Below are 17,393 nucleotides of genomic sequence, written 5' to 3'. Positions count from 1 at the left end.
AGTGCATCTTAGACAGCTCCATGATCTTATATTTCACCTGAATTCTGAAAGGACCATGTGCAATGGTGAAAAGCAAAGACTTCGCAGAGACCACTCAAAATAGGTAATACAGCCACAGCTGTCACTACAGTCTCCTTTAGGATTCCTGTTAATGGACTCAAAACATTTTCCTCATATCTCCATTCCAAGATATGGCCCATACGTCTATATATATATAGTGTGGTAATGTAAAGAAAAAAGATAGACCGTAGTGGGTGTTTTCAGCTGACAGAATGACAGGAATAAGCATCTTAAGTGAGAAAGTCTCAATTTGTTTGAGTTTAAAGTCAGAACCTGAACACTTCATTAATAAAATGTGCTGGTGAGGCTTGGATGTCTATATTTAGTTGCATTGTTTTTGGAAGTCACCATCACTTTTGGATGCAGTTCCAAATCTGTACTTCTTTCCCTTTTTCCCCAAAACTAAATTCTGTAAGTAGAATAAGTAAATAATTAAAAAATAGAAGAGAGTACAAAGAAGTTCCAGGAGTACTTTAAATTGTCTTGTGACCACAATGTGTTCCATGCATTTCTAAGCACTCACCAGATCAAATTATGTGACAAGATCATAACTAGGTCTGAATGACAAACAGGTTTCTATCCATGTGTAATAAAAATATAAACATTTTCCCATTGTAAATCATATGAAATTATAATCTTTGGAATTTTTTTAGGAAAATAAAACTGCAAGGACATTCTTTTCCCCTCATGGTTGTTGCATAAACCACAGTTTCCTCCCTGCCCTTTGAGTATTTGATTCTCAATCTTGTCCTCATGCACAATCTCCTCTGTGAACATTTGATAAGGAAGGCACTGCTGTGTAAATGGGGAAACGCATATTCGCATCTCTGCTATGCCTGATTTAGACCAGAAAAGTGATTTTCAGCCTTTGCTCTGTAGACCCCTGTGGTTTGCAAAACAACAACGAAAAAGGCAAGTCCACATATGCTGTAGAACTGTACAGACATGTGACATCTCTGAAGGACTCTGTATCTCCTTTGGGAAATTTATGCAGGTAAACAAAGTGAAAAAGCCTGAAAAACTCTGGGCTAGAAATTGGAACAAGTCGCTTTCAATGGTGTCTTAGTTCTCACACTGTTTTGAAACTCACGTGCTTTCTGGATGAAATTGTTTCACTTCATAGGAAGGATTATGTACTCACTGAAGGGGCAGGGGCAAAGGCTGATAATGCCCTTGTCTTTGAGCCCTCTGCAAAAAATACCTATGGAACTATTTAGACAAAGGTGAACAGCTTGAACAGATGCTTATCTAGAGCTTAGAGGTTGTTGTATTCCTTTTATTCCTTTTTTTAAAAAAAAATCAATGCTCTATAATAATAATAAATAGAAATCTGATAAAAGGCAAGGGAATGATAAAAATTAAATCACTTTCAGGAAAATGGTGAGATTAAACTTTCTGTATATTTATGAATCCTGAAAGAATGAATCAACATCACGATTCACTCCCCTCATTCTCCCCCATACTGTGAAGTCTTTCTGAATCAGTAGCAAAAATCGAATCAGTGCAGCTGTGAACATTACAAGATGCACACTCCAACAAACATAAAATGCATGAATGCCTGGTGAGCATTAGGAAATCTGTCACTATGAACAATTGAAGGTGACAAGTTTAAATAGACCAAGGAATTCCAGTGTTAACTTACTTCCAAACAAAATATTTTCAAAATTGTCATGATCAATTTTTTTTTCTGAATAATAGATGCATGAAAAATAAGCTAATTTAAATTCTTTTTAGGTAAATTAAAAAAAAAGATTCTTGGAAAACTATTAAAAATGGAAACAAGAACATTTCTGCACTGATCACTTTTGTTTTTGCCAGAACTTTCAAGAACACCTTTCCGTACTGTGATTGCTGGATGACTAATCCAACATTACAGCCTCTCATGGGGTGATGAAGGTGCCTCAGCTAAAAAGAGCCCTCAGTTTTCTATTGTCTTCCTGAAAGAAAGGGAAAACTCTGAGAAATCTACCTTTTTCATCACTAACTTGTGAGAGACCTATGTGTGATTGATTCTGTTATGAAAGAGTTAAAGTCCTGCAGAGAGAGCACATCAGGGAGCTCCAGGAGGACCTAGCATAGGTGCTGGCACAGCAAAATGGCAAGCATGGAGGAGCAACCATTAAAAGCATTAAAAACAGTTTAATTCCAGAGTATTTTGTTATTTTGTGAATTATTTTAGCTTGTTTAATTCATAGAGAAGACAACAAGAAATGATAATGAGGGCTAAGGACAATGGGACTGTCTTGAGATACCTAATATCACTCTCAGTGAGCAGACGGATGATCTGAAAGGAGGAACAAAAATTATGTTTTCACAAAGCAACTCTAAGCTTCAGGGACCTGGGGAAATTGTTTTCTGTTGCATTTGTGGGTATAGTCTCATCTGCAAGGCATTTAAATACCTAGTACCACTTTAGCATGTAACTTCTGCTCATTTAGCTATCAAAATTGCTTTGTTGATTTTACTCTTTAACCTTTAGCTTACATGGTAAAAATAGAATACCAGAGAAATCTTTGTAATGTCTGTGAACATAATAAGGATAAACTATCGGAAAGTACGTTTCTCTCTATCCTACCACTTAATATATTCCACTATAAATGCTTTGTAAATGATCTGCGCACTTTCATATCTCAACTTTCTTACTTATGCTGCATGTTAGATGGAAGTGCTAACTTTAAAATTAGTCATCCTAATGTGCAAAGCACTGGAAAAAGATGGATGTTTTGAACATAACAGGCTTTACATTAAACTCCAGCACAGATTAGATGAATTGTGGAATTATGCCTAATACTCTTAAAGGGTTTTAGTGATCAAATACACAGTAGACCCATGCTGACATTAGGTCTAAAACATCTAAGGTATACATAATAGAGTTCCAGGGCCTTACAAGACCTGTGGTTCTACTGGTTTATATTCAAACTTTTATAATGTAAAAATATTGACCAAAACCACCCTTGTTTTTCTACAGTCAGCAGTATCTCCAGTGGTATTTCTGGACAATTCTGAGGCTCTGTTCTGTGCCTGTGTAGTCCATATACCATATAATGTATGTCTCTGCTGCAATACTGTGTAGCCCTCTTACAGTGTAAGTAGACTAGACTGCCACTTGCAAGTCACAGCTTATTTCTGCCTTCACCATAGGACTTTGACATGAAATCTGCTATAACAACATATGAACTTAAATACAGTTGTAATAATATATTTTTTGGGAGATTTAAAAGAATTTGTTTTATGGACCACTGATTTGCTAGTGTTCACTTACTGCTGAGGAATGCTTTTTCCCATCCATAGTATGGATTTAATCTTAGAGCTTTAGAAGTTAGTCATCTTGTCGAAGCTATTATCACAGACTATTCTCATAAGATTATTATCATAAGATAAGGAGACGTATCAAAAGCCCATGGCATCTAAGATAGGTAAACTCCTGCCTGAAAGCTCCTGTCTGTCCAAGACTAGACTAGTCAAAGTTACGTGAGATGAATCTCATCCATAGTATGGAGGGCAGCTACAGCAGAGCTTCAGATCCCTCAAGATGGGAAATGTTCCTCATGCTTGCAGAGGAATCTCAGAGTGTTTGTTGGCTGCTGTCAGAAGTCACTGGGAATAGTTCAGTATGGTTAAGTACAGTGAATCGTTAAAAAGTTTGAGTTGCAAACAGATTAACTTTAAGTCAGGAGCTGGGTGTGAGTTTTCACAGCAAAGGATGAGATTATGTCATCATTTTCACTAGCAGTTCAGACTGCATGAAACAGTAGTACTGCCTGGTGCTGCAGTCTATGAATTTGTGTATTTTAGTTGTTTCTAAACAGTTTTATTGCATTCTACAGCCTTATTATGTAATAATTGGGTTTATGTGGCAAGATTTTGGTAGTAGGGGAGCTACCGGGGTGGCATCTATGAGAAGACACCGGCAGCTCCCCCATGTCAGACAGAGCCAGATTCAGCTGGACCCAAGACAGGTCTGTCGCTGGGCAAAGCTTAGCCAATCGGCGATGATGGTAGCACCTCTGTGATAACATATTTAAGAAAAGGAAAAAGCTGCTGAGCAACAGCAGCTGGGAGAGAAGAGTGAGAATATGTGAGAGAAACAACTATGTAGATGCCAAGGTTAGTGAAGAAGGAGAGGGAGGAGGTGCTCCAGGCACTGGAGCAGAGATTCCCGTGCAGCCTGTGGAGAGAACTATGGTGATGCAGGTTGTTCCTTGCAGCCCATGGAGATCCACTGTGGAGCAGATATCCACCTGCAACCTGTCGAGGACCCCATGCCAGAGCAGGTGGATGTCCCTTAAATGAAGCTGTGCCCTGTGAACAACCTATGCTGGAACTCCTGGCAGGAACTGCAGCCCACAGAGAGAAGCCCACACAGGAGCAGGTTTGCTGGCAGACTTCTGACCCCATGGGGAACCCACGCTGGAGCAGTCTGTTCCTGAAGGATGGCACCCTGTGGAAAGGACCCATGCCAGAGCAGTTCTTGAAGAACTGCAGCCATATAGGAAAGACCTGTGTTGGAGAAAATTGTGAAGGACTGTGTCCCATGGGTGAGACCCCATGATGGAGCGGGGGAAGAGTATGAAGAGGAAGGAGCAGCAGAGACAAAGTGTTATGAACTGATTGCAACTGACCCCATTCCCCGTCTCACTGCACCACTTGAGGGGGAGGAGGTAGAAGAGTTGTGAGTGAAGTTGAGCCTGGGAAGAAATGAGGGGGGGAAGTGGCTTTTTTTAGATTTGTTCTTATTTCTTATTAACCTACTCTGCTTGACCAGCAATAAATTAAATTATTTTTTCCCCAAGTCCAGTCTGTTTTCCCCGTGACAGTAATTGGTAAGTGATCTCCCTGTCCTTATCTAGACCCATGAGCTCTTCATCATATTTTCTCCCTCTGTCCTGTTGAGGAGCAGGGGTGATAGAGTGGTTTGACAGGTACCTGGCAGCTAGCCAAGGTCAACCCACCACAAAATAATAAAGAAATTGTTTCCTGAACCTGAGACTGTGCAAAACAGATGCCAGGCAGCAGACAGAAAACTGACTTATGGAGGATGGGAACAAAGCCCACAGAATGGTAAGGCCTCATCTATGCACAAGGCTACAACAGTGTAATTAGATGATTAATCATGGTTTAGTTAACAATCTGAATCTATCCTGATGAAACCAGGTTTAAACTTGCATAAAAATATCTGTACATAAGATACACTAGTTTAACTAAGATAAAAAATGAAGACAATCCAATGCAACCTGATAGCACAGATGACGAATTTGTAAATGTAAATGTAAATGTGATGTAAAACCAGTCCCTAAACAGTGCAAGATATAGAAGGTTTTCTTGATAAATTTCGTAAGAAATTGTTCAGTCAAAAACATCTGTGTTTATTTCTATATTTTTTCACATTTTAAACCTTCTCATTCTCTACTACTTCTGTATTCACCTGCAGTACTCTATGACTCCTGATCATTCAGTCTGTGTGAGCCAGGGTAGACGTGACTGTAACATTTGAATAAATAAATTGGAACATCTGAATTAGACTTCCCTTTGCAGAAACACTTGTCAGTTACTGAATTCGTCCAGTTTGCCTGTGAACTGACACAATAAGGGATTTTAAACATATGCTATTGGAGTGCATTTTAAAGGCTGTTATTTCAACAACTTTGTGTACAACCCTCATATGTATTTTATTTTCTCTTAATGCTGGTTTGTTGGGCACTTGCCGAAATAAATTTATAATACAACATCTATGACCTTGTTTACCAGTCTGGAATTTTGCCTATGTCTGGCATCCTAAGTATCGATAAAACTGAGGATTTGCTAGGAAAAAGGTTAAGTTCTAAAGGCAATTTCATGGCTTTGATCTTTGCACACCAGTCCTGTTAACAGAGGTAACAGCCGCAATGAGGAATAGGGGTATGCTCCAGCTCCACCTTCATACTGTGAAACAAATTGAGGAAAAGGATTTTGAGGAAATGAAGTAAACCAGGTTGATCTACAGAATATAAAATATTGAATGCAATGTCTTATATTACAGGTAATATATCACCTGCACTTTTTTGCCTGTTCCAATGACGGCTCACTTGCAGACCACACCATCTGCATCACCCAATAACAGGAAGAGTATGATTTCCTTAGGAGACAGGCAGGGGAGCTCTTCACACTGAAAACGTGAAAGTAGATGCTTTAGGAATGACATCATGACAGTAGATGCTTTAGGAATGACATCATGACAGTAGATGCTTTAGGAATACTTCAGACAGATGAGATGAGGTGGATTTTATCCTTTTTCAGAAATTTTTTCCGATCTTTTTTGAGTAGCTTTTCTAATATGAATGTGAGAAAAGAGAAGCACTATATCTGATCTCGATACAAGAAATGTGTAAGTTAAATCTGGCAGTTATTACTATTTCTAGACTGAATTTTCATCTTAGTAGCATATTGCATTGGCTGTTTTGTAATTAGGTTCCATTAAAAGAGGATGTCTATCAAAATGTTAACAAGGATGGTGGTCAATCTCTGTCAGATTTATTGAAAGCAAATACATTTACAAGTTCCATCATAAATCTAGGTCAAGTAATGAGATTCCCAACTTATTTTCCATAAAGCAGTTATTACATTATGCGGGCAAAATGACATGGTACACAACAGTTCAATTTCATCACCTCTTCACACAGCAATGAAATCACAAACCAGTACTGCTTAAATTTTCATTTATTTTATTGTCATCTAGTGTACATGCATACATGGAATATTTTGGCAGAATGTATATTAAAAAACCTGAGAATTCTCTTATTTCTGTTGAAATCCAAACAATAAAAAGTTAAACTCTTCTTATGTACATTTTTATGTACATTTTTAATATTTCATTTTGAAATGCTGAAAATAGTATTTTGAAATTAATACTACAGTCAGCACTCTCTTACACTGAGATTAATACACAAAAATAACACGTAGAGTCAAATGTTACACAATGCTTCTTGAATTTGTTAACTTTTAGTGAGCAGTTCCAAACATGAAGATATTTCCTTAGGTTTGCTAAGTGTTTGATAAAGGTTAGAACTTATTTCCTCTGCATATCCTGAAATAATTAACTATTTAATTTAATTTTGAGCTCAAGGTGAACTTTATAAGTGCTGGGCTATAGGATAATATTTGTATTCTCTCTCAAAAATATTTAGGTATTTTTTAAAGACCAATTTCCACTGCAGTGTCTGAGGAAGTCACATAATAGTTTTCTTGTGAGCACATTTAATGCAGAGGTAGGAACTTGTGGTTCATCTTCCTGCACTGATCAGTGATTGAGCAATCTGTTGGGATTTAGGGAATTCATGTAACTGGTGTGCGATGTGGTTTCAGATTCCCTCAACTGCAAAAGAGAACTGAAATTTTTTGTTGCTCTTGAAGGTGTGCACTGCTCACAGAACAAGCAAAGACCATAACGTCCTCCAGAATTTTATAACTGTAATTCATCTTTATCCTCATTTCTTCCACCTAAAATTATGTGGGAAATTTAGATTAAACTGAGAAGCAACTTAGGGAGAAAAGTGTAGGTTGCTGATTCTATTTATGAATCCGTTGATTCATATTATGCTGCTGAAGAAGAAATTCTTCCCCAATACAAAACCATACTCATCTTTATGGCTCTAGTTACAACTATACTGAATATTATGGTTAATAATGAATTTACTTTTAAGCCTGTAACTGCTGATTTTGTGTAATAAAAACACCTTAGATAAACCCCCAACAGCTGACCATCCCTCAAATTCAGCACTATGTGGAATGTCTAAATGCAAGATAGCGATGTCTACTGGCCCTTCCTGCTGTGTATGGAATTTACCTCTATACTGCAAGTTGTAAATGCAGTAAATCCAGCAATGGTGATTCTGCAATTTCTTGGTCTATCATTTCTAGCCTTCTACAAACTTTTATTTCTTTTTCTTTTGCTTGTGATTAGAGCAAGCAGGAAAAGAGAAAGAAGGTCCATTCCTAAAAAGACTGTGAGGAGCAGAGTGTAGACCACTGTAGGGTGGCCCCAAAGTAATGGATGATAAAATTTGGATTTTGTGTCTTAAATCAGGTGAAGATGACCTTCAGATTAGACCCTGGGGACAGCTGTGTGCTATGTCACTCAATGGATGTTGTTCCTGAGAGGTGTTACTGACTGCTTTGTTCTGCTTAGGTGAGAAAAACAGTCAGATTGGGGCTGATGTTTATGCACTATGTGTTCATTTTTGGCATAAATTCAGTTTAATGTTTCATTTGTATATATCTTTTCTGCTCTTTTTGCATTCCATATAAAGAGTGCACAGAGACAATATTGTGAAATTGAGGAAGAATAGTAAATCAGTTGGTTGATTTTGATAGTTTCTACCCAGAATATTTTTGGACTCCTGAATTACGCATCTGAAGATAAGTTTTATTTTTCCTAAGCAGTTCTATGTTTAAAAAGCTGGAAGCAAGCCACAATACTCTGGATTCACAGTGTACCACTACAGATCAATATTACCCTGTCTGAATATATGTTATATCCTGGCTGGCTGACTACACAACACAGGTTGGAATCTCTCCTACAACTAGATTCAAGCAAAGATCGCCATTTATCACATAAGTAAATATATAATTTGTGTTTAAGTCATCATGTCTTTTTTTTTTTTCTTTTTTTTCTTCTGCCCAGGAAAGAGGAATTTGATGACTTGCTGAAGGTTTCAGGAAGCCCCAGGGAAATGACTGTTGTGCTTCATGATCAGGTATTTTGAACACACAGTATTTACATACTGTAATAAACATAATCTGGCTACCTAGACACACTGTTGACTGCAGTTTTAATGGCTAAAGGGCAGGAGCAACTACAGGGCTCACAAAGTATATGATGGCATATTCTCAAGCATATGGTGTCCTTTCTGGATGTTCCTCTTGAGTTTTGCTGTGAAGAGGATTAAAGGAGAAGAAAACATATTACCTTGGCTAAAATTCTGCTTACTCATAGGGGAAAAAGTCCAGAATGATATCCTTTCCCTACTGACAGAGGATTGTAACTCCACAGTGAGAGTGCCAAACATTGTTTCTGTTGCAAGGGTTTATGAATAGTAGATCACAAATTGATACCGGACACCTGAAGCACAATAGTTGGTGGCAACTCTGGATAGCAAGTGTTACAAAACTGGATAAATTCTGAGGGAAGCAAGTAGTAAAGCTTGTTCTTTCAGAACTCCATAGTGGAGGAGAAAAACAGAAAGTGTAGACAGAAGGATCAGGGAAGTAATCAGGAATGAGACTTGAGTGGAATAAAATGGTGTCCAAGAAAGAAACGCAGATGGTGTCTTGGCACACTAACTCTCCCTGTAGCCCCTGCTGTCGGTTCACCCCCCACTGCTGTGCTGGGGTGTTAGCTGCTTGTGTAAGGGGCTCAGCTTTGAAACGCCCCAGCTGTGTAACTTGACTCAGACTGCTGAGACAGAGCTGCGAGACTGTCTGTACAAATATAAGAAAGGTAGAAATTACAGAGTGGTAGCACTGCTGATCTGCGATTGCTGGGAAATCAAGGGTTCAAGAGAGAAAGCATCAACATTAAAAGTTAAAATCTTAAAGAAAAGACATGCAGAGAGGGTAGCTGGAGGCTGGTCTGGTCAGGGACAGTCAGGAACAGCCAGGCTTTTGGGAGCCGTGGCCACCAACCCTTCCCTCCTCACTGACATCTGACTGGCTGGTGAAAGCTCTCCAGCGCTGCTCCAGGAGTATGGGTACACCAGTGCTTAACCTGATAGCTCACTAAATACTAGCAGTCTTTTATGTGTATTGGCCAATCAATAATTGTTTTGTACTTATGAGATACCATATTCTGCTTGCAGAGTCTTTTTGTGCCAGGGTAATGATGCCCAAACAAACTGACTATAAAAATATTTTGTAGAGGTTAAGAGGTGATATTATTACGCTAGGAAGCCAACATGCATATTTAAGAAAGTAGCGGCATAATAGGAAATGAACATGATCTTGGAAGAAGTGATTTACATTCATAGAATTAAAAAAAAGAAAAAAAGAAGGAATTTCATCTATCAGGGGGTACGGTAAGTTTCCCTGGGATGGAGGAAGAATCTTTTGCTGCGGTCGTACATCTAGAAGAGCTCTGATGCTCAGAGATATCTGACATTAAATGATGTCAAGCAGAAGCAAACACCAATTGAAAAAAAATCATTAATGTTTTTAATTAGGTTGTCTTGAACTCTCATCTGCATTCTGAAAGCAAAGGGCTTATTTCAGTAAAAATCGTGGCCAGCTTCTGTAGCAAGGAAACTGGCTGTACTCTAACTGAATTGGGCCCTATATTTGTTGCTTGGCAAGAGCAGGGAAGTGTTTTGCTTTTGTGTCTGACTCCACTGGCAGTGGTGCTTGTTAATCACACAACACATTACAATGCAGCGTACAAGGAGGAACCTCAAAAACATCTTATTGCTGAGCTAAAGGCTATAAAGTGCAGTCTTTTCTACTAACCAGATTTGTGCTCTGTTGTGTTTAATGGTAGTTGTGCCAGTCTATGGTTACTCACAAATGGTGACTAGCGGCTGTGGCTGAGAACCCTCAGTGTGAGTGCAAGAAAGGGAGGACCTCAGAGCTCATGTTTTGAAGTAATATTTAGGCTAGCTTAACACTGAGCAATAAAATGAAGACAATAACAGGGAAAAGGAAGGTTAAAAATGTTTAATTACTTTACCCTGATAACCCTGTTCCCTTCCAAGTTGGCAAGTAGGAACTGGAACTTGCCAAATGTGTTTTATTTTAAAATCTTTTATCCATTGGCAAAACTGCATATTGCATCGGACCTCGTAAATGTGTTTTAAAATTTTGTAAGGTTTTTCAGCCTGCACATACCTATGTGTTCGTGCACATCTGCTTAGAGAACTGATGCATGCAGGGGCAACTCTGACTTTGGATTTTGTGGGGGTGCATGCCCCACTGAATTTTGTGACTCTAGGTAAAATCTCTCCGAGTCATGCTTCCCCCTTCACTCAGTGCAGCAGCAGCAGCAGCAGCAGCAGCAGCAGCAGCAGCAATGCCAGCACCAAGCCCAGCACTGCAGCCCACTGGAGGAAGTACTCTGCATCCATGCAGTAACCACTGGAGGGAAGGAATCCCTCCCCGCCCCCCAGTGCCTTCCACTCCTCCAGCTGGAAAGCTCAGGAATCACCCACATGTACAGTGTTTTTGTGACTATGTTGGATGTTCCTTTTAAAAACTGCTTTAGGACCTTATTTAATGTGTAGCAGAGCGTGTGAATATCAGTAATATTTTAATACTGACAATAACATGTAAACGGAGAAGTAGCTCAGTCTCATAAAAATTCAAAATCTGGTAGTGGAATCAGAGTCCTGGCAAAGCACTGCCTGACTTTTTTCATCTGGGAGATGGGCATCATGGGAGCTGTGGATACTTTCATTTACAGTGCTCATTTTCTATGATCCTTTCTAGCTCACAAATAACCCAATTAGCAAATAACGTTTGTTTTTTTTTTTATATTAGCATTATAGTGAGTGTGACTGATTTAAATTTGGTATTGGTTAGTAAACGATGTCTGGCAGTATCTGATGGCTAGTAGCTCAATGAGGTGTAATCTTATTCACATAATTCAATTACTTTCAGTTACTTTTCCATTTTTATACTCAACAGGAAATAAATAGGGACAGTAGCTATTTTTCCAGGAATAAGGTGTTTGAATCCCTTTTTGGGGTGGCACAGGTGAATGTCAGTTCATCACTGAAGAGGTTGAGCTAACTTTCTGAAGGATTTGTGTGCACAAACTGTCAGTTGCATGCATCCCTGGATGTGCACTTCCACACAGTGTAGCGTGGTCCAAAGTTGACAGTAATTCTTTGTGTTTCATTCTTGTGACGGAAATGTTCTTTCATCGTTACTATGCCCTAACGGATCAACAGAGAAAGTAAGAAGTGTCACAGGCTATAAAAAAGACCATAACTTAAAAACAATGTACTTAAGAAGGTGGGTTCATGTAGTTAAGCATATTTTTATTTTTTACAAAACCTAATTATTTATTACCAATATTTGGCTCAAAATATAATCCTACAAAATTAATCATTCCCAGTTTTAAATATTTGGCAACTACAAAACAAGATTAACAAAGGGGGCTTAGTGATAAAAGGCACAGACTTCTTGTGGAGACACATGATTTTGCTCTCAGATGAAAGTGAACCAGACATGTAGCTATGAATTTGATTTGGGTTTAAATTCTTTAAAATACTTATGTATGTGTATATATGTATATACATGTGACTGTATGTGGATGCATGCATATAGAATCTATCTCTAATTTTGACATTATGTTGATTTTTATCTTAGATTTTCAAACAGTTTCTTTTTGTATATACCAACAAATGACCAATGTATATTGCAATCATGCCAATTATGTACGCAATTTATTTTTTAAATATTCCATGTGCTGAATCATAGTTATGTTAAAGACCACATTTCTTTTCATTACCTGTCAGACTGACTGTACTCTATAGGAGTTGTGTGGTTGACAAAGTCCAGGAAGAATGCATTCCTGTGCATTCTATATCATATTAACTGCTCTATGGTTATATTTTCTTAGCTACTAATGACCCGCATGTTTCAGTCAGATTCTATGACTTCATTTTCTGGTAATCTTTCTACAGTGAAGAGAAATATTGGACAATAACATTTATCATTAACAAATTAAATTAAATAGGGGAATGAGTGACCAAGAATACAGAATAAAATACTCAGATATCCATAAATCCTTTTTTTGACCTTGTACGAGATAGGATTTCCTAGATTTAAAGGAAAGTGATTTGATATATAGATATTAACAACACGCTTTGCCTTTCATGGATTTTGAAAGAGATTAATTTGGATATAGGAAAAGACAAAATCTTGTCATGAATTCTAATGTATATCACAGGGAACACTTGGAATCTATCAAAACTGAGATATCAATAAATCCTAATTTTAAAGTAAATAGGTCAAAAAAGCAGGGAAATTTGAAACTGCTCATGGTGTCCAAGAAGAACTAATTTTTTACAGAATCATGAGTTCTTCCAGGCTTACAGCTTAGAGAAACAAAATAAAGCAAATTTAAGATATACACAATATTGAGACATAATAAACAGTTTTCATTGCTCCTTTTACCAATATTTATACTTTTTTCATGTGGTGGTTTAAACACAGTGTCATCTGAGGTGGCTTAAGGTGGTTCAAGATTATGTTCAAGACTTCTCTGAAAGATTTCTTTTGAGATTTTCAGCTACTGGCCCAAAATACGAGTTGGTTTCCTACAGCATGTGTTCATGTCTGACAGTCCCATGCAGATGTCTTGGAGACCCTAGGATATTGCAAGTATTGTTAGGAGCTGTGTTTAGTCAAATTCATTATCATTTTTGGATAGATTTTATGACATTTAACTTTAGCTATGGGAAAGATAGGGGAAGGATTCAATTCAATGTTGATACAGAAGTTGGGTATCATCTGCCTCTGTCATGTGACATACTATCATTCCCATGCAGTTATCTCAAACGTAAATTGTCGTCATTTTGGCAATTGAATTTGCCAGGATTGAAGCCTAGTTGGTAGAGACTTAAGTGCAATTCAACACATGCCAGTGCTCACTTACTTATTTGGTTCATTTTGCCCAATTTATATATCACAGAATCACAGAATCACTAAGGTTGGAAAAGACCTTCAAGATCATCAAGTCCAACCATCAACCCAACACCACCATGCCCACTAAACCATGTCCCAAAGCACCACATCCACACGTTTTTTGAACACTTCCAGAGATGACTCCACCACCTCCCTCGGCAGACTGTTCCAATGCTTGACCACTCTATCCATAAAGAAATTTTTTCCTAATATCCAGTCTAAACCTCCCCTGGCACAACTTGAGGCCATTTCCTCTCGTCCTACTGCTAGTTACTTGGGAGAAGAGGCCAACACCCACCTCGCCACAACCCCCTTTCAGGTAGTTGTAGAGAGCGATAAGGTCTCCCCTCAGAGCTACCTTCTGGATACAGTTGCTGCTGTGATACTTCTGAAACATATCAGCAATAGTAAAGTGTTCAGTATCCTATCACACATTAAAAAAATGAGGACTTAAAAATCAAGAGAAAGCATTATTTTGATTGAGTAATTCATTCTTCATTATACTAAAGTCAACTTTTGACCTTAGATACAGATAGAAAATTACTATTTCTGAGAGCTCTGACATGTTTTGCCATTTCCCACCAGTGCAGTGTATGAGGTTATTGCCCTAGCTCTCTGTCCTAAGCAGGGAGTATATCTGTTTCTCACTGCTGCGGTTCATAACCTGGTATATGAACTCAAACAATTGCTGATTGTGATTATCATCCTGGTCTGAGAACTGCAATGCCATGTAATAGACACGTTGCCTATGCTGTGTCCCTGCAATAGGGTAAAACAGTTGAGTATTGTAGCCTCTTAGTAAATTGCAGCATAAATATAAAAATAACGTCAAACCCCTGGCAGACATCTCGCTTGGGGGAAAAAAACAACCAAACAAACCCAAGCCATACCAAAGCAATAAAGTGGCATACATCTTATTTTTTTTAACGGAAGGATCACATAAATTAACTTCATGTTGTAGAATCACAGAATCACAGAATCACTAGGTTGGAAAGGACCTTTAAGATCATCAAGTCCAACCATTAATCCAAAACCACCATGTCCCCTAAACCATGTCCTGAAGTGCCACATCCACACGTTTTTTGAACACTTCCAGGGATGGCGACTCCACCACCTCCCTGGGCAGCCTGTTCCAATGCCTGACCACCCTCTCAGTGAAGAAATTTTTCCTAATATCCAATCTAAACCTCCCCTGGCGCAACTTGAGGCCATTTCCTCTTGTCCTATCACTAGTTACTTGGGAGAAGAGACCAACACCCTCATCGCCACAACCCCCTTTCAGGTAGTTGTAGAGAGCGATAAGGTCTCCCCTCAGCCTCCTCTTCTCCAGACTAAACAACCCCAGTTCCCTCAGCCGCTCCTCAGAAGGCATGTGCTCCAGACCCCTCACCAGCTTCGTTGCCCTTCTCTGGACACTCTCCAGCACCTCAACATCCTTCTTGTAGTGAGGGGCCCAAAACTGAACACAGTATTCAAGGTGCGGCCTCACCAGTGCCGAGTACAGGGGCACAATCACTTCCCTGCTCCTGCTGGCCACACTATTCCTGATACAGGCCAGGACGCTGTTGGCCTTCTTGGCCACCTGGGCACACTGCCGGCTCATATTCAGCCAGCTGTCAACCAGCACCCCCAGGTCCCTTTCCGCCGGGCTGCTCTCCAGCCACTCCTCCCCAAGCCTGTAGCATTGCATGGGGTTGTTGTGGCCAAAGTGCAGGACCCTGCACTTGGCCTTATTAAACCTCATACAGTTGGCCTCTGCCCATCGATCCAGCCTGTCCAGATCCCTCTGCAGAGCCCTCCTACCCTCCAGCAGATCAACACTCCCACTCAGCTTGGTGTCATCTGCAAACTTACTGAGGGAGCACTCAATTCCCTCATCCAGATCATCTATAAAGATATTGAACAAGACTGGTCCCAGAACCGAGCCCTGGGGAACACCACTCGTGACCGGCCGCCAGCCGGATTTAACGCCATTCACCACAACTCTCTGGGCTCGGCCATCCAGCCAGTTCCTCACCCAGCGAAGAGTAAACCCGTCTAAGCCTCGAGCCGCCAGTTTCTCCAGGAGAATGCTGTGGGAGACGCTGTCAAAGGCTTTACTAAAGTCCAGGTAGACAACGTCCACAGCCTTTCCCTCATCCACTAGGCGGGTCACCTGGTCATAGAAGGAGATCAGGTTGGTCAAGCAGGACCTGCCTTTCATGAACCCATGCTGGCTGGGCCTGATCCTTTGGCTGTTCTGCAGATGCCCTGTAAGCACTCTCAAAACCAACCGCTCCATAATCTTCCCTGGAACAGAGGTCAGGCTGACAGGCCTGTAGTTCCCAGGATCCTCCTTCCGGCCTTTCTTGTAGACGGGCGTCACATTGGCAAGCCTCCAGTCTTCTGGGACCTCCCCTGTTAACCAGGACTGCTGATAAACGATGGAGAGTGGCTTGGCAAGCTCCTCCGCCAGCTCTCTCAGTACTCTTGGGTGGATCCCATCAGGCCCCATAGACTTGTGGGTGTCCAGGTGGCTTAGCATGTCCTTGACTGCTTCCTCCTGGATTATGAGGAGTACATTGTGCTCTCCATCCCCGTCTTCCAGCTCAGGGGGCTGAATATCCTGTGGATACCTGGAGTGGCTATTAAAGACTGAGGCGAAGAAGGCATTAAGTACCTCAGCCTTGTCCTCGTCCTTGGAGACAATGTTCCCCGCCATATCCAGTAGGGGATGGAGATTCTCCTTGCCTCTCTTTTTGTTGTTAATATATTTGTAAAAACATTTTTTATTATCCTTTACGATAGAATAACAAAGCAGATAGTAATAAAAGCCAGGTTGTCTTTAGAAAGCTGGTGAGAAATGTCATTCCCTAGTTCAAACAATTTAAATCTGTAAGTCATACTATTTTTTTCATACGTGTTGATAACTCCTTGAAATAAGGAGTTTACATCTGATGAATAACTTAGTAAATTCACAGGGGCTGGGCTTGCTCTTTCCAAAAGAGAGTACTTTGAAAATTTTGATTTGCAGAGTGTTTAGAAACTTGTACTTTTCAATGTCATTCAGACTAAAGGAAATTTTGAAAATATATTAATTTGTTAATATATGTGAAACAGAAAATTTTATTTTGGACTGACTTGTTGAGACCTACACTTAAAATATTATTTACCATGTTCTCACTGTCGTGAGAACTAAAAATCAAGATCATTTTTCAGTTATTACAGTCATGGGAATCACATAAGCTCCTAAAAGTAAAAGTCTGTGCCCACAGGTCTTCCACTCTATCCATACCACAACTTACAATTGATGTGCAGCAGCACCCTTTTCAGGTATAATATCAGTAAAGTAAAGCTGGACTGTCTTGCCATCTTCTTGGAGTTTTATGCAATAACATTTTATTCATTAAAGCCAAAAGGAATAAAGAGGTGACTTTATGAAAGACAGATGTCAGAAGACAGATGTGGGAAGCCCAGAAAGATGATAAGGACTTAATAAAATCTCTATCCTCTATTTAATCATAGTTATTGTATATTTTAAAATAACTTCAGTTGAGCAAAAGGACAAAACTACATTATTCACCCTTCTGTTTTAGAATGGTCTGTTGTGCTGGTTATTAATTATGGTTAGTATAATAAACATGCCTGCAAGAAGCACCTCAAATAAATGATCAGACACATAGAAAAAAAAATTGACCTGT

This window comes from Phaethon aethereus (assembly GCF_964289735.1).
Source record: "Phaethon aethereus genome assembly, chromosome: 3".
Classification (NCBI taxonomy): domain Eukaryota; kingdom Metazoa; phylum Chordata; class Aves; order Phaethontiformes; family Phaethontidae; genus Phaethon; species Phaethon aethereus.
The sequence above is the reverse complement of the archived record's forward strand: the minus strand, read 5'-3'. Positions refer to the sequence as shown.